This window comes from Leopardus geoffroyi, chromosome C1, assembly GCF_018350155.1.
Source record: "Leopardus geoffroyi isolate Oge1 chromosome C1, O.geoffroyi_Oge1_pat1.0, whole genome shotgun sequence".
In the NCBI taxonomy this organism is placed as follows: Eukaryota; Metazoa; Chordata; class Mammalia; order Carnivora; family Felidae; genus Leopardus; species Leopardus geoffroyi.
Window position 1 is genome coordinate 125,145,183 of NC_059328.1, and position 26,270 is coordinate 125,171,452.

The following is a 26,270-nucleotide window of genomic DNA, read 5'->3' on the forward strand; positions in this document are numbered from 1 at the left end:
TGGCCTGAATTATGGTCATACTTACATCTCATATTTTGCTGTGTGGATGGCTTCTGTGGGGTTTAGCAAGTCTTATTAAATTTTAGAAATTCAAATGTAAGATATGTATATCTGGTTCTGTTAATAACTACCTATGTATCTTCAGACAAATTATTTCTCTATTCTTCAGTTTCCCCCTTTCACATACAAAAGGAAATGAACTAAGTGAACTAAGGCCCCTTTTGGCCCTCAAATATTTTGATCTAGAAAACAATGTAAAAGGATTAAAACCTAGAGTTTTGAATTCATTGCATCTTTTTATTTAAAGCTTTATTGAGATATAATTCACGCATCATAATATTGACCCATTTCAAGTGTACTTTTCAGTTGATTTTAGTGAATTCAGAGTTGTGCACTCATCACTACAGTCAAATGTTAGAATACCTTCAAAAAACAAAACACTACAACAACAAAAAACCCCGACACGTTAGTTGTCCATCTCCCCACACCCACTGCCCACCACCTAGCTACAGCAACCTCTAAATCTATATTCTGTCTCCAAGGATCTGCTTATTCTGGACATTCCATATAAATGGAACCATAATAAGTACTGTTTGTGACTTCTTTCACTTAAGATGAGGTTTTAAAGAATTCCCCATGCCTTCGCACATATTAGTACTTTACTTCTTTTTATGGTTAAATAATATACCATTATATGGATTACTATATTTTATTTATTTATCCATTTTTTAGTTATTAGACATTTTAATTGTTTCTGAATTTTGCTACAAACATCCATGTATAATTTTTTGTATGGACATATGTTTTCATTTCTCTTGGGTACATATCTGGAAGTGGAATTGGTGGATCAAATGGAAACTCTTAGTTTAGCACTTTGAAGAACTGCTCAACTCTTTTCCAAAGTGGCTGCAACATTTTAAACTCTCATCAGCAATGAATTAGGGTTCCAATTTCTCCACAACTTTTTCAGCATTTGGTATCGTCCATCTTTTTTATTACAGCCACTCCAGTGGGGTATGAAGGGCTATATCTCACTGTAGTTTCAATTTTTATTTCCCTAATGACTGATAATGTTGAGCATCTTTTTCTGTGCTCATTGGCCACTTGTATGTCTTCTTTGGAGAAACATCTACTCAAACTTTCGCCCATTTTTTGATTGGCTGATTTGTCTTTTTATTGTTGAGTGGTTAAGAATTTGTTTTTTATTTTCTAAAAATCCCTTGCCAGATATATTTACAATTATTTCCTCCCATTCTGTGGGTTACCTTTTCACTTTCATGATAGTGCCTTTGACACACAAAAATTTTTAATTTTACTAAAGTCTAAGCCATCTATTTTTTGTTTTGTTTTGTTGTTCATGCTTTTAGTGTCACATCTAAGGAAACCTCTGCCTACTCCAAAGTAATGAGAATCTACTTGTATTATAGGGGTAATTTTAGCTCATACATTCAGATCTAGGATTTTTTTTTGACTTAATTTTTTATGGTGTGAATTAGGGGACCAAATTCATTCTTTTACACATGGATATCCAGTTGTCCTAGTACTATTTATTGAAAACGCTATTTTTCTCCCCAAGGAATTTGTCTCAGCACCCTTGTCAAAAATCAACTGACCGTAAGTGTGGCAGTTTATTTCCGTGCTCTCCATTTTATTCATTTGATATCTATGTGGAGTCCTATGTGTACCGCACCGTGTAGATTTTAGTTTTGTAGTAAGTTTTGAAATTGGGAGTGTGAGACTTCTAATGTCAGTTTTCATTTTCAGAATGGTCTTGGCTATTTTTCATATAAATATACCTTGTATTTCCATATGAATTTCAGCATCAGTTTATAAACTTCTACAAAAATTTAGCTGAGATTTTGATAGGGATTGCATGGAGTCTGTAAATCAATTTGGAGAGTATTACCATCCTAACAATGCTGTGTTTTCTGATCCATGATAATGAGCTCTCTTTCTACTTATTTAGATCTTTTTTAAGACTCTTTCAACAATGTTTCACAATTTTTTGGTGTACGACTCTTACACTTCATCTGCTATATTTATTCTCAAGTATTATATTTTTTTGGTTACTAATCTAAGTGGGATTGTTTTTCTTTTTAATTTTATTTATTGATGTCGAGAGAGAAAGTGCACAAGCAGGGGAGGGGCAGAGAGAGAGGGAGAGAATCCCAAGTTATCAGCACAGGGCCTAACGTGGCACTCAGTTTCATGAACCATGACATCATGACCTGAGCCAAAATCAAGAGTTAGACGCTTAACCAACTGAGCCACTCGGGTGCCCCTGTTTTCTTCATTACAGTTTTAGATAGTTTATTGCACTGTATCACTTTTAAGTTTCAGGAGAAAAATTAGGTCCTACTTCATTCATGCCAACTTTTTCTTTCAAGTTTCAAGAGAAAACTGAATTCGTATTTCATTCATTCCAACTTTTTGGTGTTTTGCTTTAAATGACGTATTTTTATTTTACTTCTAAGTAATATATTTCTATTTTCTCATTTTATTTTTAAATTTCATTTTTATGAAGGCATGACAAGACTCATAAGAGCTATACACTGTATATTTGAATTGAAGTTAAGCTGGACACAGCAGGTCAATTAAATCACTTACAGTAAATAGCAATAGACTTCTATCATCTTTTACCAGCACCCGCTGAACACTTACTGAATGCACAACCCTAACATTGTCTCAGTAGCCCGTATTCGCTGAAAATGCATTCATTGCCATCTAACAAGCAAACTGCATTTAACTCTCATGACCTCAGAAAAACAGTTGTTAAGAGACCAAAACATAAATAAATACCCTCATCATTTCAAGCTTGTTGTTTTGATTAAATATTTGCATTTTTTGCATTAAAGGAAAAATGTCCTTTGACTGCCAAAGAAAAAAAAAGTACTATGAAGCTGAATTTCAATTTTACTATTCAAACCTTTCCAAAGCTGCCACTGTACATTGCCTTTTAAATTTATGCTAATGTTATTGAAGGTATAAAATGTTATTATATGGAAAGGAAGAGGAACAAAATATATTCAGACTAGTAGGTATTTTCCTGACAAATACAACATGTATTCAAATGGAAAGTCACATTAGGTCAGTAGGAAAACTTTGAGGATCAGAGGAAGTTAAATACTCAACACCCTGGAAAAATACAAACATTTAACATATGTACATTTTTGTGGACAATTTTAAGGATTCATGGTTACTCTGCAGCCCAGCCAAGGATAAATGGACCTTAAAGCAAGAACTTCCTATTAAATAATATTTGAAAAAATATACATAACTGTCACAGATAAATTCTCTGGGAAATATAAACAAGATAAATATCCTTATGAACCAGAAACTAAGCTCAGAGAAAAAAGAGGGTACACTGAAGTCCTGGGTTTACTGAGTTCTGGGTCTAGACACATATAAAAATGAGAAAGATTTTGTGACACCTAATATGTACTAGGTGTCAAAATCTTTCTATAAAGGTTTAAAGACAAAGGCAGCAAGCTCTCTTCATGAAAACATAGTCAGTAAAAAGGATCCCTCAATCTTGAAAGAAGGTTAGTAAACACTAATTGCTACCTGAGGCTACAGTTTGTATAGGATGCTGATCTTCATGGTAGAAGGAAAGTTCCCAAGTTCGGACTTGAATCAAGTCATTTGCTAGCTTAGTTTCATCTGAGACGTGCCCAATTTTACATTACAGGGTAGATACACCATGTCATTCATATAAACCCTGGTTATCTTGCAAGCCTGAAGAAAGCATCCACAAACCCTCTAGATGGAGAGAAGTGTGCAGAGTGAAGGGGGGGGGGAAATTTCTCATTCAAGATAAAATGGAAAAATTAAAGCACATGAAGACTAATACTGACAAAAGAGCCAAATAAAAAATAAAGAGAATTCACTGATAAAGAAATGAAAGCAGTGAAAAAACTAAAATTGACATCAGAAGAAGACATACTAATATGGCAAGCAAGTACATGAAAAGGTGCTGGACATCACTATCATCAGAGAAATGCAAATCAAAACCATAATGAGATATCACCTCACACCTGTTAAAATGGATATTATCAAAGATATAAAAGATAACAAGTGCTGGCAAGGATGTGAAGAAAAGGGAACGCTTGTGCACTGTTGGTGAAAATGTAAGTTGGTGCAGCCATTATGGAAAATAGTATAGAGTTCCTCTAAAAATGAAAAATAGAACATACAATCCATCAACCCCACTTCTGAATATATGTCCAAAGAAAACAAAATCACTGTCTTGAAGAGACATCTATACTCCCATGTTTACTGAGATAGTATTCACAATAGCCAATAAATGGAAACAAACTAAGGGATTTAAAACATACACACACATACACACACACACACACACACACATACACACACACAGATCATAAGATTATTCAGCCTTAAAAATTAAGAAAACCCTGCCATATGCAACAACATGGATTAGTGTGAAATAAGCCAACTCAGAAAGAGAAATACTGCACTATCTCACCTGTATTTGGAATCTAAAAAAAATCACACTCATAAAACAGAGAGTAGAATTGTGATATCTAGGGACTACAAGGTGGGGTGGGGGAAATGGGTCAAAGAGTACAAATATTCAGTTATGCTAGATGAATATGAAGATCTAATATACACCATGTTGACTACACCTAATAATACTTTATTGTGTACTTGAAATTTGTTAAGACAGTTGATCTTAAGTGTTCTCTGCACACATACACACACATAGAATTGTAACTATTTGAGGTGATGTATATGTTAACTAGCTTGATTGTGGTATCAATTTCACTACATATATATCACATTGTATACCTTAAATATTTACCATTTTTATTTGTCACCTATGTCTCAATAAAGCTGCAAAGAGGAATGAGTAAAAATCAAAATATAAAACTGGAAAAACATTCATAAAAAGAATGAGAATTTATAACACAAGAACATGCATATAAGAAACACAAAAAAGGACCTATTATAAATCTAGAAAAGAAAATCATGGTCTGAAATGAAATGCCATAACTAATATAAAGTTTAGACAAGACAATGAAGAGAGAATTAATGAAATAAAAAATTGTAGTGAAGAATTCACCTAGAATGAAGCATAGAGAAATAACTCAAGAAATATCAATTGAAAGGTTCTGAAATACATCTAAGAAATTCAAAAAAAAAAAAAAAAGAGAGAGAGAGGGAGAGAATAACATAGAAGAGATATCCTAAGGAATAAAAACTAAATTTTTTTCAAAACTAAAGAACATGTGTTATGATTGAAAATACAGAATAAATAAATTTAGATTAACATGTATAATATTAAAGGTACAGAGCATACCCAGCAAAGGGAAAATCCTAAAAGGTAGTAGACATGTTTGGTTTTTTTCCTAATATTTTACTTATTTTTGAGACAGCACAAGCTGGGAAGGGGACAAAAGAGAGGGACAGAGGATCTGAAGTGGGCTCTGAGAGCCCAATGTAGGGCTTGAACTCACAAACCTTGAGATCATAACCTAAACTGAAGTTCAGCGCTCAACTGACTGAGCCATCCAGGTGCCCCAATACTAGAGATGTTTTTTAAGTGACATACAAATGAGCCAGGGGATATTGGTGGGGGGAATGGGTGAAACGGATAAAGGGTACAAATTTCCAGTTATAAAATAAATAGGCCATAGAAATGAAAAATACAGCATAGGGAACATAGCCAGTAAAATTGTAATAACTTTGTTCGGTGACAGATGGCAACTACACTTTATCACGGTGAGCACTGAGTGATGTAGAGAATTGTTAAATCATGTCACACATTTGAAACTAATATAATACTGTATGCTGATTATACTTCAATAAAAACAGCCTTTTGCTTAAATAATAACATAAAAATAAAAATAGAAATACAATAGGATTTATCAATCAATTTAAAAATCAACATAATTCCACTGCTGGGTATTTACCCAAAGAAAAAAGACAAATGCACCCCTAGGTTTACTGCAGTATTATTTACAATAATCCAGAAATGGAAGCAACCCAAGCGTCCACTGACAGTTGAGTGGATAAAGATGTGGTATAGATAGATATACAATAAAATATTTGCCATAAAAAAGAATAAGATCTTGCCACTTGCAAGAACATTAATGGACCTGGAGGGCACCACACGAAGTGAAATAGGTCAGACAGAGAAAGCCAAATAACCATGTGATTTCACTTACCTGTGAAATCTAAAAAACAAATGAACAAACAAACAAACAAAAAAAGCAGAACAGATCCATAAATACACAAGACAAATTTATGGATGGGAGGGATGGGGCAAAATGGATAAAATTGAGTGGGAGGTACAGGCTTCTAGTTAAGAAATGAGTCAGGCACAGGGATAAAAGGTACAGCATAGGAAATATAGTCAATGGTACGGTAATTATGTTGTATGGTGACAGTCAGTAGCTACGTTTGTGGTGAGCACAGCATAATGTATAAACTTGTCAAATAACTGTGTTGTGTACCTGAAACGGAAGTAACATTGTGTGTCAACTATACTTCAACTTTTAAAAAAATTTTTAATGTTTATTTTTTAGAGAGAGAAGCAGAATGTGAACTGGGGAGGGACAAAGAGAGAGGGAGATACAGAATTAGAAGCAGACTCCAGGCTCTGAGCTGTCAGTACAGAGCCCGATGCGGGGCTCGAACTCACAGACCACGAGATCATGACCTGGGCTGAGGTTGGAAGCTTAACTGACTGAGCCACCCGGGCACCCCTATACTTCAATATTTTTTAATGTTTATTTATTTTTGACAGACAGAGAGAAAGAGAGAGAGAGAGAGAGAGAGAGAGAGAGAGAGAGAATGAATGAGCGGGGGAGGGGCAGAGAGAGAGGGAGACACAGAATCCGAAGCAGACTCCAGGCTCTGAGCTGTCAGTACAGAGCCCGATGCGGGGCTCGAACTCACAGACCACGAGATCATGACCTGAGCCGCAGTCGGACACTCAACCAACTGAACCACCCAGGCGCCCCTATACTTCAATTTTTAAAAAGCCTATTAGATAGCTAGACTGCCAGCATATTTGCAGTCATCACAAATAAATGCCTGAACACAAGAAAATAATGTCTTCAGAATGTTGAGGGCAAGTAACTGTGGACCTAGAATGCCAAAGTGAGATAAAATATACCCTAAGAAATGAGAACAGCCTAAAAACTGTTTAGACTTACTCAAACAAAAATGTTTACCTTTCCCACTCACTAAAAAATTACTGAAAGATGTAGTGAACACAAAATTCACAACTTTTTTCTTATAGTCTTTTTCACTCTGCTATAATTTTTGCTGGAAGTAGAGCACCCAGGTGGCTCAGTTGGTTGAGCATCCAACTCTTGATGTTGGTCCAGGTCATGATCTCTAAGTTTGTGGGTTTGAGTCCCACTTCGGGCTTTGTGCTGACAGCATGGAGCCTGCTTGGGATCTTCTCTCCCTCTCTCTCTGCCCCTCCCCCCTCTCTCAAAAATAAATGAGTAAACATTTTTTAAAAAGTTGTAATAATCTTGTAAATTTAACAATCAAGTTGCTTTTACAAAAGGAAAAGACAATTTAGCGGAAATAGGGAATTATGTAAATGAGAACAAAAATGAGAGCAACATCCACAGAATAGTTTAATATAGTAATACAAAGTAATTCAAAAATGGTTAGAATAAAAAGTTTTAATTTTACGCACCTATGCTAATTACATCATGGCCCTTCAAATTCTTGATATCCTCATGCATCTTTGAGAAAATCCTTGTGAAAATTACTTAAAGAAACATTCCTGGCTGTATACAGAATATGTGCACTGGAGTATCTGGCTTATTACACAGCAAATAGCAGGTAGTTGATAATTTTTTGTTGAATGAATATTTGCAGAAAAACAGAAAAAGAGCAATAATTAAAGACTAGTGTCAACACTGTGCTGTAGCTGATGCTAAGAAATAAAGGACAGTATTTTAAAAACCTGTTGGTACCTCACAAAATGGTTGGAAGGGCTGGGAACTCAACACAGGGCTCAGCTGCCAGAAACAATTCTCAAAACCACACTGCAGAACTGGATGATGAGGAAGCTGTTGTGCTGCCTCCACAGCCCAGCTCCCCTGTACCCCAAAAAGCTCAGAGCCCATGACATCATCCATTCAATAAAAATGGAAAGCTTTGCATTGGGACTGTTTGCACACTTTACTCCCTTCAGAGATGAATTCTGTCCCCTAGTACATCTGGTTGATGGAACTAAAGTCATATGCCCGCATTCCATCTGCAAGGGAGGCCAGAAATTTGCATTCTGGTTTCAATGTTGGAGAGGAGGTAGTCACAATGTAGGAATGTCCCCAAACATAGAAAAGCTGTTCATAAGATGACAAGCAGCCACAGACATGACAAATGTCTATGGCAATATACTTACAAAAATGGTAATATTCTATATACTTCTCCACCTCCAGCTGTGTAGTATCATTTAACCCCAATAAATATTCCTCCACAGTATCAGTCTTGAGGACTGTACAGCATCTCATTTACTGTATATACCATAATGTGTTTTAGCCATGCCTTATTATCAGTCATGTAAGTGATTTCTAAATCTTCATGACAGTTGCTTAACTTTATGAAGACCCATGACCATTTCCTTCAGGTAACGCCATGACCACAGAGATATTCTTGTTTTTTAAGTTCATTTATTTATTTTGAGAGAGAGGGGGAATGAGAGGGGGAGGGGCAGAGAGAGCGAGGAGCAGAGAGAATCCCAAGCAGGCTCTGCACTCAGCACAGAGCTGGGAAGATCATGACCTGAGCTGAAATCAAGAGTTGGACACTCAGCGCCCCGACCACAGAGCCACCCAGCGCCCCGACCACAGAGATACTCTTAAATGTCCTCCACCACCTCTCTTCCACCCCACAGCATCCAGTCCTACTTCCCACTCATATTGTCTCTGAGTAATAAGCTTTGGAATGTGCCGCCATGTTTGGAGCTCAGTTCTAGTTCTGGGTTTCCCTTCCCTCAACTAGGGGTAGGGCCAACCTTCCCAGGAATTCCTGGACATCCCATACACTGTAATTTTCATCCTATCACCAGGTCTACAGTCTATTTGGATTGCTAGGTGTTATATCCTTATCACCTCCTCAAAATGCTTAACCTCTGAAAACTAGAACTAGCAGATACTCCTTTTAGAACAAAACCTAATAGTTTTAGCTTCTAGGTGTAGATTTGGCATAATGGGGTGCTGCAGCTTTTTGGGTCTGGTGGTATAATATTGTATAAGTTACTTTCTTCGAGTTTCAACTTTTCCTAACTGTAAAATGGACATCACCGCACCACTATACGATAGGTAGGAACACAACACCATTTACATCATAGGATATAAATAGGATTCAGTAACTCATATGAAGTACCCCAGCACCAAGCACATCAGTTACTAAAATTAACCATATAAAATTGCCTCTTTTTAAGTACCTGACAACTTCACATCCAATATTATTATTTCAATCTAGTATTATCTCTGCTAACTTCCAGAAATAAACTTTTCATCAACACCAAAATCTCTAGTCTTTTAACGGTCTTTGTGCCCCCAGGCCATCAGCCCTTTTCTGTCTTCCTTTCCCCTGTATCCATCTCAGGCCCCAGCATCTGCTCCATATCATCCTTCATGAAAACCTATTTTTTATATCACTAAAGATATTTGGCTTTTTTTTTTCCTTTCCTTTTCCTTTCTTTTTTTTTTTTTTTCCTTATTCTCCCGTGGAGAATTTCACACAGCCTTCTTTTGGAGGGAGGACTCATGAATAATTCGTAGATGCTCACATGTCTGTCCTTCCCACAACTATTTGTCCTCAAAGACGGACCACACCTGGTTCACCCAGTCACCCAATCCCAGGGCCGAATGTTTGAGATGAGCTCAATTTGTTTAAAATGAAATCAAACTCCTGAGCAGTGAGTGTCTTTGCAAATAACTTCTGTTGCCTCATGCCAACTTAGAAATAGCCGGCGATTTGGATCTTAACAGTTTTGATTTGTATATTAAATTAAACATTCCAATGTCTGGAATCTAACTCGGTCAGACAAAAGTTGGGATTCTGTTCCTCTTTTATCTTACATTTGGTTACCTCAGGTTACTTATCTGGATAAAATAAATCCTTTTCTCATGATTCCAGGAAATATTCCTTCAGAATATCCCCTTATTAAAACATAAAGATAAATATACATGTATATATACATACATATACACATGGCCTTTTTAAAAAGTAACACATGAATATATTCTCAAAGTAAAAAGTTAATATTATGTAGAAACCTCTGTGGAAAACAGTGAAAGTTTCCTTTTCACACACTCCCAATTACATCCAACAGAAAAAAAAAAAAACTATTAACAATTTATCTTTCTTACAACTTTTTCTAAGCATTTCCATACATATATGTACATTATTAAAATACATATGGTTCTCAAACATAAATTATACCCTATTCTACATATTTCTGACAACTTGATTTATTTAATAATATAGCAAAGAGTCTTTCCGTGTGAGGGTATAAATAACTCTTTATTCTTTTAATGGCTAGATGACTCTGTAGTGTGAATAGAGCGTTATTTGTTTGACTTTTGCCCTGTTGATGGCATTTAGACCATAAATAACTTATCACTATTGCCAATGATGCCCCAATGTGCATTGTTGGGCACTTCTTCACATACAAGGATGAACGGTTTTCTAGGATAAATAGCTGTCCCCTCTACTTTAGAAATTCCCATAAATCAAAATCACTGACTCTTTCCTGTTGTGGTTTGGATTCAGAAAGACAGAGAATGATGCCCTCAAGTTTGGGGAAATGTAACTATCAGCCTTCAGAATCAAATTCACATCTAGCTTAAAATATCCTCTGCCTACAGAATAATTCAAGTCATTCTGTGTCATTAACCCAGAACTCCCATGCCACCAGTTTTCAGTGCCCTGCAAATCATAAACTTCACCGTAAGGGTTACAATTCTCATTAGTTCTCAAAGCCTGATTAAGGGTTCACAGGAAGACAGAGTTGCTTTGGATCTTTAGGCAACAGAGGCTCATGCAAAGTCTTGACTGTGTCTCAGGAAGGACACACCCAAAAGGAAATAGACATGCAACCAAGTATTGAAGACAGCTGGTGTGGAGAATTTGAGGCTAAAGTCAGTTTTTTCCTCATCCAATTTCCTTCATTATCCATTACACAATATAAAACGTATTATTTAAGCTACTCTTGGCAAAACTTTCTGCCTGTTGCTGTTTGAAGTCAACGTGGCAGGAGATGCAGAAGTAGCTGAGTTGGGTTGCCTAATTTTCAAGGTGGTTCCTAGGATGGGGCTTCTTTATCAAGGAAACTGACCAACACACTTAGGTCTCTACTTCTCTCTGCCTGTGACTGGCACAGATTTAATAAACTGAAGGCCCAAACAGAAAATAAAGGTGGTGACAGAAATTCTGAAATATACATACATCTCTGAAAATACACATTTTCATTTCAACTGATAGGCATCAAGGTATAACGTGTGGCGAGTTGCAGGACTACCTCCACGGCAGCCTCTGTGTCCAATTAGCTTCAGTGGTCATCACATGAGCACCTCTACATGCTAGATGCTAACTCTGAGGATCTACATTGTATAATGCTTCCATTAACACTCACTAAGTATACGTCTACTGCACCTACAAAACAAAATTGAAACACTTTGAAGTCACAGGGAAGAATTCTGTACCTTACAAGACACCGAACAGTGGTGTGGGGGGCGGGGGTGGTGTCAGAATTCAATGGTCCACAAACTTATCTTTGAAAAAAATATATAATGACTTAAGAATAATCTCAATGATATTGAAGGAAACAGCACAGGGGCACCTGGGTGGCTCAGTCAGTTAAGCATCCAACTTCGGCTCAGGTCATGATCTCGCAGTTCGTGAGTTTGAGCCCAGCATTGGGCTTTGTGCTGACAGCTCAGGACCTGGAATCTGCTTCAGATTCTGTGTCTCCCTCTCTTTCTCTGCCCCTCCCCCCACTCACGCTCCCCCCACTCACGCTCTCTCAAAAATAAACATCAAAAAAAAAAAAAGAAAGAAAGAAAGAAAAGAAAACAGCACAAAAAAACCTCTTCATTACACAGAAAGTACTTTTGATTATAGCAGAAAAGATTAATGCTACTAGTTAAAATACCCTGGGATTATTTTATTTGATAATAGTTTGATAAAATACCTTCTAAATTCACTTACTCTAACATGGAAATCTGAGGATATATAAAATGACATTGGTTTGGTCTAACTGAAATGGTAAAAACAGAAAACTGGAAACTCCAATGCACATGCTCACATGCATATATACACACCCCTGCATGGGCACATTGGCTCATACTCTTTTTCTCTCACACACACATAAATACACACAGCTCATCCTACCACACTCATTTGGCTCCGTTCATACCTTCTGATACAGTCCAATACATTGAAAACCAATGGTAAAAATGTACCCCCACTGAGGAGAATCTATACAAAAAGAGATTTTTATACAAAAAGAGATTTTCAAAAAAGGACAAGTAGAGAGAAAACATCAGGGGACTCAACACTGTCCAAGAGATTATGTATTTCTAAAACAGTAGTAAAAGCCTAAAAGGAATATTTAGAGGAGTACAATTTATTAGATTTTCCACAATGACTACCTCTGTAGAACTTCCCCAGAGCATTTTTCAACTCTGTATGAGATACCTGCCACCCCACTCAGTTATGTCTTATTTACCAAATACAGCTTGAACTGTGACTTTTTTTGAACTATAACATTTCAAGTGATCTCATGGATGTGTATTTTGACATAAAGACATGGTGACCATCTTGAATGCAACACATCCAATGGGGCTTTGAAAGGGGAAAGAGCAGTTCCAGAAGTTTGAGGGGTCCACCCCCAGCCCTGTGTCCAGCATGTACCTGGTCCACAGAACCAAGAAACTAACGACAACAACAAAACAGCTCAGGGTAAAGCCATCTCAGGCAGATGAAACACTCTGAGAGGTACAGTGCCCTCTTATTTACTCTAAAACCTTATCTGTGCATTGTGCTAGCTTCAAATACAAGGGTCTAGAGGAAAGGGCAATTATTTGTTTAATGCTTCACAAAATGTAAGAAAGGGTTCAAGGAAGGAGACAGAGAGGAGTGGAAAAATAGAAGAAGGAACATCATTTTTACAAGGCAAAGACCTTTTCTTATCATTCCAACCATCAGCCTTTAGTTTTCTGAACACAGCTCCTATATGCTTAAATCATACAAGATATGATGAAGGCATGAGAAAAGTAGAAGTCAGAGTCCATGGTTTAGAAAGTTTTGCTATTGCCAGGGAAACAAGATTCCTGTACATTAAAGTATTACAGAAGAGTACATTGTTTTTTCTGCTTCTTCATTTATTTATTTCCAACTTCCTTCCCCTGAGGATTTGCAGTTACCTATAAAAGTATATACAAAAACAAAATGATAAAATAAATAATTGGGGCAGTAAAGCCAAAGGGAAAATACAAACAAGAAAATAATTAAACCAGGGTTAAGATTAAATAAAGAAATATACAATATGCTGTCCAGGCTAGAGGTGATGTATAAATTTGGCTTAAAGTTTTGAAAGCCTTAAACACAGACAGTAAATCACACACCACACTATGTACAGAGTCATAAGACCGTGGTGGTTAAGAGGGACAGGGCAACCCTTGCTAAACCAAGCTGCCCATTGATATCACCTGAGAAGGTTTCCCAAAATTAAGTAATGAACCCAAATTCCCAGAGCAGGCAGAGAGGGAGGGAATGCTGAGAATCTGCATACCTCAAAATGCGGTGACTAGGATGCTGTTAGCTCTGAGACTAGGAATGACCTATAGAGATTTAGAAATGGGAGGACCCTCCAGAAATCAGATTACAAGAATTATGGAGGATGTGAAACTCAAGCTGAGCCTCTAATTTTGGATGGAGTTAGGAGAGGAGGACAGTGGGCATTCCAAGCGTGGGTAGACACACGAGTCAAATCACAGAAGAAGAAGGGACCCTAATGCCATGGAAAAGACAGCACCATCCGTATTCACTCTGAAGTAGGTGTCATGGGCCCTAGGACATATTTAATTTACTCATTAATCCATTCAATTATACTCAAATCACAAAGGAATTAAAGAGGCATATACACAATAAATGATCAAAATAGAGGTGAGAGATATGTATGTATTAGCTACCTATTGCTACGTAACAAATTACCACAAATTGAGTGGCTTAAAATAATATACATGTATTATGGCACAGCCTCCATGAGCCAGAAGTCTGAGAACTGCTTACCTGGGACCTCTGCTCTGGACTTATAAGGCTGAAATCAAGGTGTCAGCAGGCTTGAGTTCTCATCCAAGACTTGGAGTCTTCTTCTGAGCTCATGTGGCTGTTGGCAGATCATTCTACATCTCTAGAACTCATGGCCACTTGCTTTTTCAAGATCAGCAAGAGAATCTCTAAGACTTTGATTCTCTGACCTTGAGGGACTTTAACGGACTTAACCAGATTAGGTCAGGTCCACCCAGGTCCTTTTTTATTAACTCAAAGTCAATTTAATTACATTTGCAAAAATCCCTCTTTCACCTTTGCTATTTAATGAAACCTAGTAACTGCAGTGACATCCATCATATTCTCAGGCTCTGCCCACACTCCAAAGAGAAGGAATTATATACCAGATTCATGTGTAACAGGGGGCTGGCATCTTGGGCTCCATCAAAGAATTCTGTCTACCACAAAGATGAGAGGATGAAAAATGCAAACATGCAAGATAGAAGAGTCAACAGAGCATGTGTAATTAAACATGCAAATTTGCTCTGAGCTTCCTGGAAGTTGAAGTAAAAAGGAGACTCGATCAAATTTCCCAGTACTCTATGATCAGTTTTTAGTAGTAATTTATACAAGTCAGTCTTATAGAAGATATAAAAATATCATGTCTTTACATAGGAATCATGAAATGATACAGTGTTAAAATAAAGTAGAAGAAATAAGATAGTTGAAATTTGATCCAAAATAACTTTTTGTCAAATTGGGGATGTGTTTGTCACCACCTGGCTCCCCCACCATAGGGGAATATCAGCAACGATGGGAATAGAGTTCAATGAGGTGCTTGGCCAATAGCAGGTACCATGGGCTGATGACCCAGGTACCCATAACAGAGGTTAACCATGGAGAGGCACCATGAACTGTTCCAGGGGAAGTGAGAAGACCAAACTGCAAACAAACTGAAGTTAGAAATCAGACAGACCAAACATATGGAAGAGCAAGAGCAGTTCAAACACCACACAGCCTCCAGCAGGTCCCACAGAAATGTTGCGTCATTCTTGTTGCCCCAATAAATTCTACCTGGCCACCTCCCTGTGGAACAGCTTTACCCCAGGGCATCTTATAAGCATCATATGATCTCTGACAGGGCTGGTCATAGTCTCTGCTTTACTTTATGCGGCTCATAATAATTTGTTCTAAGCATTCAATAGAGTGAGCTGTGTCAACCTATATGGCATTCACATTCTAAAATATACGTGCAATGGCATGCCAACCTCCCTACTCTCTTCCATCCCCTAAAAAAATTATCTCTTTTTATGACCCCACTCACTTCCAACCCCTCCTGCTCAGGCCCACATAGATGCCTCCCTTCCTGAATGGCTTCTGTCCTCATGCACAGCATCAGCATTGTCTATGGAATCATTCCTGTTTACTTGTGTCCTGTCTCCCACAGTCTGATCATCTGGGACACCGCACCAACCAACCTCTTTCCTCTTTCAGTTTCCATAGAGCTTATTAGTTTAGATTTACAAAGCTTGTAGATGGGAGAGGCCGTGGAATCCCCCATCTCACTGTCTTCCTCAATGAAGTCCAACCCATCACTGTCTGAGCACTTCCAGGGACAAGGAACTATTTCATAAGGTCCCAGACTCTTTCTGTGAATTTTCAAATGATCAAAAGTAATACCTAATATTAGGTGACAATTACTTCTCTTTAACCTCTACCCTTAAGTACTAGTGAAAGTTGTGTGTGTGATTGTTCACCAATGGACATGTCCTAGAGTATTCATAGCACCACCATTTGTAATGGTCCCAAACTGGAAACTATCCAAATGCCCATCAACGGTAGAAAGGACTTATTAGGACACAGATACAGTCATACAATGTAATACTACACAGCAATGAACCCAAAATGTGGTATGTCATATGGATGAATCACATCCCTATAGTATGGATGAAAGAATATAATATATAATGTGTGATTCCATTTATACGAAACACAAAAACAGCCAAAATTGATCTGTACTACCAGATGTCAGCATGTGGATTACCTTAGGGATGTAACTGACAGGAACTTGAGGAAGGCATCTGAGCTGCTGCTTTTTTTTGGTATGAGAGCTAGAAACAGGTGCATTCAGTTTGTAACAATTTATCAAGATGTATACTCAGGTACATTTACCTGTATCTATGTCATACTTAAAAAAAATTGTTTGAAAGTCCTCTTCCTCCTCCAAATGACCTGAATAAACAAAATTTCTTTAGACATTTCTTATAGATATGGACTTTAGAATGTTCAAGATTCTAGTCATCTACTTCTAAAACCTCTGATCATTCCTTTGGAATGTAATCACACTGATTGGTTTGTAGCGTTCTTTAAATGGCCCATGTGAGATTACTACTTTCCTCCAATATATTGTGAACTTCTTAAAGATATCTACTTTCCCTTTTGATTCTCTAGTAGCACATATAGTCAGTGTCCACTGTATACTTGGAAAGTATTCTTCTTCCCTCCTCTTCCTCAGCAAGTGCAGGTAAAAGAGAATCAAATTTACATGGGACCTATTTGATTAAACAACTAAGTATTTTTTTCCTTTCCTTTTTTTTTTTTTTTTAATCAAAGGCTTAATACTAATTTCTCCAGTGAAGTCAAATTCTATTTTCTTCTTTTCCTTCAAGTTGATCTAAGGACTGTCCTTTGCCCTGATTTATGAGCCCTTTTCAGACGTTTCATTATGGAGAGGTGGAGACTATTAGTAAGCTGATCCCTCTGCAATACTGATTTAGTGTTCCTTACGTTTTGTCTCTATCATCCATATTGACCTAATGTTGTACTCCTTCCATATAATTTCCTCTTCTCAAGGAAGAAATACTATTTTGGACAATGATAATGATGAGAAAGAAGCATTCTAATTTCATGTAAAGTTAGTGGTATATCCTTCTTTGATGGGCTAAACAGAAGGTAAGATAAATAAGTAATAGAATACAAACCACATTTCTAATGGAAAGAAAGAATTGTGGATTCTAAACTATGGCATGAAGATAATGCTTTTGATGTTGATAAGGCTCCCAGCTGATAGCTTATCTTTTCAGAGCAAATATTGCCAGAAAAATCTACAGACATTCTCATCACGAATACTGTTCTCTCTCTGCTCACACACTTTCTCTCTGCTTGCACACTTGGTGCCCGGCATCCACAAGATTTTCTGAATTTTCCTTTCCTACTTTGCAGTTTTTCCCAGAGAATACTCACGGACATCAGTCACTTCTATGAACAAATGATAAAAAGAGAGGCCAACTTCTTGACCATATTCTTATACCCATCACCCAGTTGCCTTTGTAACCAATGGTTCAGTCTATAAAAGTATAGCCCACCCTACTCCAGGTTTTCTAGATATATAGATGAAATAATATAATAAATATTGTATAAATAATAAAGAGAATGAAGTTATGAATCTGGGAAGATTCTTACCATGCCTGTTGAAGAACTATCTCTAGAAAATTAAAGACACATGTCTGTTCTTTATAAGGATCACACAAAACAGAGAAGGAAAATCTAAGAAAGCCACTCATGCAGAAACTATTTAATCAAAGAGTAAAGACAATTATAACATCTGTTAATCTTCTGGGGAGGTTATAATTAAATGCTTTGGGGAAACACCCTTTCAAGAGTGATCCTTTCACATCTGTTGTGAGGACACACAGCATTGTGCAGTGACGAATCGCTTCGGCACTTTGGGAAAATGGGACTTCTGGGGATCACAAACACTGCAAGAGCCCCCATGCATGCAGCCCGGACCTGAGCCCACTGTGCTTTGCTCCTCAGTGCTTTGGATAATTGTCTGTATGGTGAGTCAGACTGCAGTCATTGTCTGTTAAGGAATAACAGGATCATGGGGCTAGAAATGGCCTTGAGACTATCTGATCTCCCCCTTCACTTTGCAGATGGGGCCACTTGATCCTACAGCTGGCTTGTGGCACTTTACAAGCAGGGTTGTTCAATCCTCCCAAATTACGCTCCACCCCACCACACTGCTGCCTCTTTGGTTTCTCTCTTTACTTGGGCTTGTAATTCAGATGTGTTCTTTGTTATAGGATCACCATTAATAAAGAAACCCTAGGGTTTTTGACATTTATGGAGAAGTGGGGAAACTGAAATCGTTCCCTTCTTCTCTACCTCCTGGTCTGCTGAGAGACACTGACCATCTTTACTCCCCCTCTATTCTCCTTTCTGGGGAGGATGAGGGAGAGGAGAGAAAAATGAAGATAAAGAAGGAAAACAGGAAAAGATAGGAGTAAATCAAAGGAGAGATGGAGAGAGAGGGAAGATTGAGAGAAATAAGGACAGAAAAGTACGGTGAAGTAGGAAAGAGAGAGAGAGATGAGAAAGAGGCAGGGGCAAGAGGAGCTAGGGAAGTTGGTCCAGGGATACAGAAAAACAGTATCAAAAAAAGACTTCACCGAAAGGAACTGGACACTCCTTATACCCACCTTACTCCATAACCAGGTTCCACTATACTTCAAACAAGCAGTTCTACACATACAAAAGTCCACCAGACTTGGCAGTTTTGCTAAACGAAATGCAAAGATTGTAAAGCCAAGGGCAGCACATAAACAGATGCAATGCATTGAGCAATGAAAAATATGTCCATATGGTAAGAACATAATAAATGCATTCATGGACAGGAGGGGTATGGGGTGGGAAGTCTCCTTGGTAGTTGTTTACGGCTACAAATATTAGTATGTGCCGAATGCTGCGTACATGGGGCTCTTGACATTTGGCGTTGGGATTAAATAAGTCCCTATGACCTGGATGCAGTGTTGCCATCAGCCCTCCCAACTCCCTCCAGCAATCACCTACTTACAGGGGCCTACATGTCTTCAACTATTAGGAGCCACTAATGGTGATAATGCCCACCATGTACTGTGAGTCTATTTTTGTGCTGGCATTCTAGGTGTTTCATTTCATTTCATCCTCACGATGATCCTATAAGGAGGTAATAGAATCAAAATATCCAGCTCAAAGTCTTACTATGCAATCTGGAACAAATTAACCTTTCAGTACCTTGGGTTTCTCATCTATAAAATGGGATTAATAGTAATATCTATCTCAGAGGGCTATTTTGAGGATTAAATGAGACAACATTCATAGAAAATACATCAGGACCAGACACAATATAAGTACTTCATAAATATTAGGTGAAATCACCATTGCTATTACTATATTGTGTGGACAAGGAAACTGTGCTCAATGAAGTTAAATGATTCACCCCAAGTCAATAGAGACCAAAACATAAACTGAACCCAGGTATACCCAAGGATAAATGCCACATGGTCATGAGCCGTGTCTATTTTTCTCTGCTACTCTGTTAACTGAGTCCAAAGATCCTGATCTTCCTAGTATATGATGCAGCCTTTCAGGAAAAAGGTATCCAGAACATCTCTGGCCCAACCTGGGAAACATAAAAGGGCACATTACTCAGTTCAGGACATCATCCTCTCTCCACTTCCTTGTCCTCATCAATGAGAGAAGAGAAATCCTTGTCCCTTCTCTTCATTTACCTTCACATCTTTACAGCTCCCATTTGATAAATGCCATGAACACTGATGCTCACATGACTAGAAATAAAGAGTCACTCAGTCACTTATTGAAAGTTAGTTAAAAAATAATACCATGCCTCTATGCCTTGTGTCCACAGGCATTTGAATGCCATGAGATTTGAATGTCATCAGCTGAGTTATAAAAAGGAATGTGTTCATAAGTATAAAAAATGGAGAGGCCACAGCACTAATCAAAATCAAAAAACTTGTTTATATCCATCCATTCACCAAATATTTGTTGGGCACCTACCATTTGCCAGCTACTGTTCTATCTAAGGCTATAATATTAAACAGGATAGACAAGGCTTTGCCTGCATGGAACCTGTACCTTAGACAGGGAGATGTTCTTAATCAAATAGTTGACCACACATTTGACTATGCTACTGACAAGTGCTATGGAAAACAAGTACCTAAAGCTATCAGAGTATATACCAAGTCGGGGAAGACTTCCTGAGGAGGGGCCATTTAGGGTGAGCAGGAGCTGTCCCAATGACAGTGGTGGGGAGGAGGGAGACTTCCTTCCCAAAAAATAGGGATTTCAGTGAGTGGGAGGGGCTGAAAACACCCAGTGAGGATGGAGAGATGAGCTCTGCCCTAATCCATTAAATGACTTTAGAAAAGACATCTCATTTCCCTACAGCTCTGCTTCCCTCACTGGAAAATAAGTGTGAAAGAGCATGTAACAAGTGCTCCTGCTCTCACATATTCTCTTGATTCTCCTTCCCTGTGTCTTCATCAAGGGCATATCACAGGATGAGAAGATTCTGGTCCAGGTGCAGGAAACAGAAAACCCATTTTTGTTGAGAGTGGGGCTCACTCAAATGTAGGAAGCAAGTATAAAAAGAGAAGAGAACCATCGTGTGTTTCTCCCATATTCAACATCCAATACTAGATCCCTGAAGGCTCCAAGACTAAGACCCCAGCTCCATAAGAATCATCAGGTATAGGCTGGATGTCTTAGCATCTGGAGTCCTGGTTTGATTGATGGGCTATTAATACATTGAATTCTACAATTTTTCCCCCTAAGAAAACAATGAAAATGAAAAGTGAAGACTTCTCATTTCTCTAGAAAGAAATACAATGTGCTTGAAAAAATAACTTTGGGAGTTTTACTGCTCTTAATCAGGTGTCCTTAAAAAAAAAAAAATTGGCTTCTTCAACAAGGTAACTGTTTCAACTAGTCTGTGAAATTTTATTTAGTTTAATAAGGCCCTCTACTGGCAATCTCCAAAAATACAGTCTTTTTCAACTAATTTAAAGCATTTTAACCACTCCCAACAATAAAGTATCTCACATTACCAATTATACAAATCTAGACTGAAAGAATGAATGAGAAGAAAATGAGAAAGGAAATAAATAAATGTCATTTCAAGTGGCCACTCAAATTCACTATTCATAAAATAACTTACAAGAAGTATCATTTGCTTTCCTCTGAGGAAGCTATTCCAGATGTCAGAGGTACGCAGAAACAAGGATACTTATCACATTAAAATGTATGGAATATTCGTGGAATCATAAAACCAAATTATGAATGCTATTTACCAACTACAATAAACCAGATCATTTCTATTTACCCACATATGAGTAATTGACTATAATTAGAATTTTTTAAAATGTTGAAGGCAGGCTCTTTAAAATGCTTCTGATACAGCACAACTGGTAATTAAGTTCTCTCACTTGACAAATGACAAAAAAACAGTATATGGTGACCTGAGAATTTAACTATTCACATAAGAAGAATGTTTTAAAAGTAGATTGCCTTTGACACATTTGTCAAAGGGCTGGTAGAACTGAGAAAATTTAACTACAGATTTCTAGAAAATTAAGTAAATTTTTTAAATGAAGCAATTAATAACTTCAGGAAAAATATGTTTAATAGAATGGAAATGTGATAATACATTATTTGACTCAACAATAAGCATGAAAAATGTGCACTAATTAATTTAATCAACAATTGTGATATATAATTCCATTGGAGAACAGAGAAGTTGTGTGAGATATAAGAAACTTATACTGTCTATTGTAAGAGAAAATAAATCAATAATTTTATATTACAAATAGATATAAAACATTATTTAGAAATATTATAGGGCCGCCTGGGTGGCTCAGTCAGTTAAGCATCTGACCGGCTCAGGTTATGATCTCACAGTTTGTGAGTTAGATCCCCACGTCAGGCTTTGTGCTGACAGCTCAGAGCCTGGAGCCTGCTTCGGATTCTGTGTCTCCCTCTCTCTCTGCCCCTCCCTCCACCGGCACACTCTCAATGTCTCTATCTCTCTTTCTCTCAAAAATAAACATTAAAAATTTTTTAAATATATTCTAGAAAAAACAGCTAAAAGAGTAGAAATTTTCTCTGAGGACCAGGACTGGGGAATGGGGTGGGAAGGATGGCTCAGGGACCACAAGATACATATATCTTCATATATGTATCTTATGTACATATGTACATATAGTACTATACATGTATGTATTTATACATAATATATGTAGTTATAGAGCTACATAAACATTAGTTTTTCTACATTATGAGCATATATTACTTCCATTTTTAAAAATTTTTTCTAATAATACAATTACTACTGACAATGGGAACCATGTGGGACCTATCTTTTGAGCTGGCCCGAATCAGTGTTCTGTTTCCAGATTCAATTTGCCAAATGAAGCAAGTACCCTTCATGGAGCAGTTTGTCAGACATGCATCTCGACAGTAACATTTGTTCCCACATTTCAGAACTAACAGCTCTTCTTTCAACACCATAATATTTATCTGCCATATTATGGACTGAGCTTATATTCCAAAATGTATTTGGGACTTTCCTCTTGAACTCAGTCCATTGGGTTTCTATAGTCTATCCAAATTCTACTCAAAGGACTCACTAATCCAGAAAGTTTATTTCTAAGGAGAGATCTGGTTTCTTGCCCTGAAAATACCAAGATTAATTTATGTAACTACTGGGAAGTACCTTGTGTAATTGAGGCTTCCAAACTGACATGACACACTTCATTAGACAAGTATGTATTGGGGCATAGTAAATGTTGCGGGTAATGTTCTATGCATCCAAGAGATTTATTATTTCATCTATAAGAAAACACAACTGGGAATCCAAAGTTCCAACGGCATTAAACTTTGTAGAATTAAAGAGCTGGAGAAAAACAAGCTTATAAGTTACCTTGTGTTTAACTGGTTCTATGGCTTGCCAGTGTTCACTGTCAACCATCTTGGTTATTTAAATCCACTATCACAAAATGCTGCCACTTCCCTTGGTAAACTCTTTAGGGACAACCAAATGGCCAACCATCATTTCCATTTTTTTTTTTTTAACCTAAATCACCTGGATTACACTCGACCAAGTTGAACTCCGCCAACCAAAACCCATACCAAGAATGCAAATAATCTTGATGTTTAGCCATAAACTTGGACTAACCCACAAGAGGATTCATATACCAAATACCAGAGAACTGGGAATGTGCTTTAGACATTTCTGAAAACTAGAAAATGTGAATCACCAGTTCAACCAGTTGACACCCAGAAGTATACATCTGATTTGCTGCTGTGCCAGTACAATCAGTCCAGGAGACAAGCAAAATCAAAGTTCCATCATTGGCAAAGTTCATGAGGAAAAAGACGCCTTCTATATCCAGAGTACAATGAAGGATTAAGACCGCGGGCTCTGGGTTCAAATCCAGCATCTGTCTCTTACTGCCATGTGATGGTTACACACTACCTCATCTCTCTGTACCTCAGTATCCTTGCCTGGAAAAGGAGTATAGTGACCATAACGAGACAGCATGTGCAAAGAGCTTAGAAATGAGCCTAGTCTACTGTAATCACTCAGTGGTGATTGGGGGAAGAAAATAGTTTAAACAGTTTAAATATTTCCCATTAAACATGTATTCATACACTTTTTTTCATCATTTGTTGGGAACTCACTCTGTGCCAGATGCTGAGCTAGGATGCTGACATTACAAATTTGGCAAGGCTGTGGAAGATAAATTGGGTGGATAGAGAGGTGCCATGGGCAAGAACATAAAGGTACGAAAGAACATAACAAGCCCAGCATGCTCAAGTAACAGAAAGTAGCGTGGGTAGCTAAGCCAGTCATTTCCATGCGAATCAGTGGAGGAACTTTTTAATAATGGCTGGATCTGAATCTCACTTTGGAGATGCTGATTCATTAAGTCTGGAGTGGGACACGAGCATCTGCAAGGTAAATAATAATGACAATAGCTAACACTCATTAGTACTTAATATATGCCTGGCATTGTGCTAAGTGTTTTAGCTACATTAATTTATTTAATCCACCCCCATGTCTTCATGAGGTAGGCACTCTTTTTTTTTCTTTTTATTTATTTATTTTTTTATTTATTTAGTTTTTAGAGAGATAGAGTGTGCTCGAGTGAGAGGCAGAGGGAGAGAAAGGGAGAAAAAATCTTAGGCTCCACACTGAGCATGGAGTCTGATGTGGGGCTTGATCCCACGACCGTAGGATCATGACCTGAGCTGAAATCAAGAGTCAGATGCTCAACTGAGCCACCCAGGCGCCCCACCCTGGTAGGTACACCTATTAGCCACATTTTAAAGAGGAGAAATACAAACAGAAAAGTTGAGTGAATTAACCAAGATCATAAAGGCAGAATGTGATAGAAGCAGTGTTTGAGCCTGGTCAGTCCAGTTCCAGATGCCAAGACCTCCATCACTATGCCAGGCTGCCCCTGGACCTTCAGTGGAAGGTTCGGGTGAGCTGTCAGGCCAAGAGCCTCGTGGACAGATATGGAAATACATGCGGAGGAGTGGAGAAGAAGGAATCAGAGTAGGATGGTGGATATTACATCAGGAAGAGCCCTGTTGGCATGCTCAGGAATCTGGCATTGAAGGCCTTGAACCCCAGTGAAGAATGTAAAGCCACTCAGCACAGTTATGTGATAATTTTGTCAACTACGTGCAGAGGCCTGGATGCTTGATGAAGAAAAGGGGATATTTAATATTAGCCATTCACTTATTCATTTATTTGGTATTATACATTGAGTAAGATTCTGTACTACTAGGTGCTGTGGATATAGGAAGCAGTAAACCATAGCCATTGATTACAATGGACAAAGGGATTTAAATGGCAAAGAGCTCCAGATTCCAAAGCACAAGTTATCACAAGACACCATGAAGATCCAAAGAAGGAAATCACTACAACCCGCAGCAAGGGCAAGGAAGGTTCCAGAGAGAAAAGGAATGTAGCATGTGGGGGGAATCTAGCTGAATGTTAGAATCTGAGGTCCAGGCTGCAGTGAGAGGATGAAGGGGGAGGGGGAATCAAAGAGAAAATGAAAAGAAGCTTATACTGGCAAGAGGGGCTCCAAAGGGGAGGAAGGAAAACAAGGTGTGGGCAATAAAAAAAATAAATAAATAAAAAATACAAAGTTTGAGACTTGAAAGTAAGGTCGAAGTGCAGAATGTCAGAGCTGGGAACCACCTGATATCTCGGGAACTTTACATGATACAAAATGCCTTTTATACTATTTCAACTGCCAGAATCACCCCACTTTGCCTTTTGGCCATCGACTGTAGTATAGTCACAGTTCTTTTTGGTTCTCTAGCAAAAAGAATGAGGAACAGAAACATCTCGAAGCATACCGAGAGCCAAAGTCAAAACAGGAACAGGGCCAGACCACCTTTATCTCTCCACCTTCACACCACACTGTTCCTACAAGAAGGCCAGCAACCACATGTGGGTCCTGGTTTTTCTATAATCTTTAGGAATGGAAATGTGGAATGTATGCTGGCATGAGCACCAAAGACTTCGTTCCTTGTTGTAGCTCTGCCGCCATCTTGCCATGTGACTCTGAACAAACTATCTCCCTTCCTCATGCCTCAGGTTTTCTTCTGCAAAAGAATTAGCTATGACTAATAGTTTGAAAACTGTTTTAGTAGCAGTTCCCTTATTTTAAATGAAAAGTTGCAAAAAGCACTGAGCATCTATCTTAGCATGGTGTGCTCTGAGGGAAAAATTTGGAGCTGACAAACAGGCGGGAGAGTGCCCACCTTAGAAATCCATGGAAAACACTGAAATATTGTAGGACCTTTCTGGCACTGGCTTCTTAGAATTTTGTGAAGCCAGAGAAAAAGGGAAAAGCAGTGAAGGCTGTCCCTGCTCTCCTGGGCTAGTGACAGAGCAGCTGAATTGAGGAACAAGCTGGGGCTCCAGGAGTGAGTCACAGGGTTCGTGTGCTGGAGTTAACACGCTAACAGCCAGTTCTTGCCAATCTGTGCAGCAGGGCTGTCCCTTCTAGATGGCAGGAATCAGCTGCAATTTGCTACTGGCTACAAGCACAGAACTGCAAAGCCAGAAGCCTGAAGCACGCAGCAGAAAAGACCAATGCACGCATCTCTAAGGTAGAACTTCCAGGTGGCCCCGT

At 38.1% G+C, this 26,270-nt stretch overlaps 1 protein-coding gene across 4 annotated transcripts in view; it reads right to left on the bottom strand.

Moving 5' to 3' along the window:
• The window catches only part of NCKAP5 (NCK associated protein 5), a 976,326-nt gene that overhangs the window by 851,225 nt on the left and 98,831 nt on the right, over positions 1 to 26,270 (bottom strand). The gene's annotated exons all lie outside the window — the stretch shown is intronic.